Source organism: Octopus bimaculoides, chromosome 25, assembly GCF_001194135.2.
Source record: "Octopus bimaculoides isolate UCB-OBI-ISO-001 chromosome 25, ASM119413v2, whole genome shotgun sequence".
In the NCBI taxonomy this organism is placed as follows: domain Eukaryota; kingdom Metazoa; phylum Mollusca; class Cephalopoda; order Octopoda; family Octopodidae; genus Octopus; species Octopus bimaculoides.
In genome coordinates this window covers 13792760-13795191 of record NC_069005.1, presented here as the reverse complement: position 1 = coordinate 13795191, position 2432 = coordinate 13792760, and the positions used below count along the sequence as shown (strand labels likewise).

Here is a 2432-nt window from a genome sequence, read left to right as displayed (position 1 = left end):
CCTCCATATATATATCACTCAATCTCTATTGTTTTCCCTTTCACTTTTCAGACACTATTGCTTTCACTTGAAGCTCAATCACTATTGTTTTCACTGTAAGTTTTCAATCACTATTTACAAACAACAACGACAAATTACTGACAGAAAGAAGTTCACAATTACTGACGAAAGTAATTTCATACATAATTTACTGACAAAAGTAACTTCATAAATTTCACTTCAATCCGTACACTTCGTTAAATTTGCCTACAAATTTCTTATTTACTTTTATAACGTTTTGTGTTTTTGTTGTTGAGAAGTAACTTTCGAAAATTTCACTTAAATCCGTACACTTAGTTAATTTCCCTAAAACTTTCTTATTTACTTTTGCAACAGTTTTGTGTTTTTCTGTTGTTAACGGCTTTTTTCGGGTTCCATCGATACTGGCTCTTTGGTTCAGTAAGTGACAAATTTCACTTCAACTCGTACAGTTCTTTATTTTCCATAAAAATGTCGTTTGCTTTCTACCTGCCGTATTAAGAAATATAATTTTCATTATCCACTTATTTTTATTGTTTACTATCTTCTGTACCCGTGTGTTTCTGTATACGTATATTACCATGCCTTGAAGTAAAGTATCAAATTTGTCTATAATGTCAAGGTCAACCAAAAGAATGTCTCTGTCCAGGGAAAGAGAGACAGCTGCTGAAAAGGAAGCATATCAAGAAAGGAACAGACTGCACTACAAAAGCCAGAGCATCTCAAACTGATGAACAGAGGTATGCACGGCTGACAAGGAATAGGATTTCCACTGCAGAACGAAGAACAGTCACAACAGCTCAGAGAAGCAACTTCTATGAAGCAGCTTTCAATTATGATCCAGCCGTTCATTATGCAGATGACACTAGAGTTTCCATTGGTGCAATGACAACTGAGTGCATACATTGTAAAGCAAAGAAGTAGTCTGGAGAGACACCTGCATTGTGCTGCAGTGGTGGAAAGGTTAAACTCCCTGCAATCCCCCAACTTCCAGAGCCATTGAAGAAATGGTTGTCATCAGCTGACCAATATTCCAAGCACTTCCAAAACAAAATTAGACAACATAATGCTGCACTACAGATGACATCATTTGGAGCCACAAGAGATTTAACTGAGCCAGTTAAATTCAAGATTCAAGATTCAAGGTCAGATTTATCATCGGATTGGCTCTCTACTATTTCTATCAAATGAATCACCAAAATCAGCCTTTCATTGTTTATAATCTGTACTTGTCTTTTGGTTACGAAATAAGCTACACAAAACGTGTAAGACGAGTCGGGCTATCGGTCGACTCCATCGTAAAGTTCGCTGCACCGCCTTCCTTTGGCCGTAAGGTGCAAACAATTTCTATCTTTCTGATGGCTATGGCAAAAAAAGTTGTGTGATGGACGTGATTGAAAGGGCTGAAGACAGGCACTTTTATCTTCGGCCAAGCCCTTATCAACAGTTGGAAAGCAAAGTGAGGGTGGAGAGAGAAGTGCTATAGCCCAGTAAATTTGTTAAAAGTAGTGAGAGTGACTCGAGTTAGTGGATCCACTCTAAGCATGCACCTGTAGGCTGGAATTTACTGAAGAGAGAGGAGCACTTACAATCGTGCATCTGGTGAGCAGGGTAACTCGGGATCTGTCGTTCCCGACTGAAGTTCCTCAGTCGCCCTTGGCTTGTACTCCCCCTGTTGTCATTTTATTGTTGTTATTGCTTTTATGGTTTACAAGTATTTTATATAGACTCCACTGTCCTTTATTTTGTGTCATCCTTGTGTTTTGTGTGCGACGTTTGTGGGCAATAAAGAAAGAGTTATAATTATTTTATGAATTAAGTTATTGCTTTTTTGCCTTACTCTTGAATAGCAATGCTTTGTGAAGATCTTGGGAGAATACGGCTGCATCTACAGAGTTTGGGGCATCGGGAAATACTCTTTTTGTCTTTTTCTTGCGTCCTGTAGACCCATCAATGACAAAAAGATTATCAACGAAGAGATATGTGCTGGATCCAACTGCAAAAAAAAAAAAGAAAATGTAAAAAATAGAAATAGAAATAAAAATAGACAAAAAAATTAAAAAAGATAAAAAAGTAAAAAAAATAGATAAAAAATAAAAATAGGTGAATAAAAATAAAAGTAAACAATAAAAGTAAACAATAAAATAAAAAATAAAAAATGAATAAAAAATAAAAATAAGATTGAATAAAATATAGAAATTAAAAATGAATAAAAAATAAATAAGAATAAAAAGTGAATAAAGAATAAAGGAAATAAGAAATAAAAACATTAAAAATGAATAAAATTAAAAATTAAAAGTGAATAAAAAATAAAGTAACATATAACATTTTATTTAAAAATTCTAAATGAGTTTCTTACTCTGGATTCAACACACTGCGCGCGCACATTCACACACACACACACACACACACAC

The 2432-nt window shown here is 34.6% G+C and overlaps 1 protein-coding gene across 1 annotated transcript in view; it reads right to left on the bottom strand.

The window, feature by feature from the left end:
• LOC106884243 (uncharacterized) overlaps positions 1-2040 on the bottom strand; it is a 7415-nt gene extending 5375 nt beyond the window's left edge. Inside the window, exon 1 of the mRNA XM_014935513.2 lies at positions 1859-2040. The gene's annotated coding sequence lies outside the window, so the exon portion shown is untranslated. The remainder of the gene's footprint in view (positions 1-1858) is intronic.
• Positions 2041-2432: the final 392 nt, after the last annotated feature.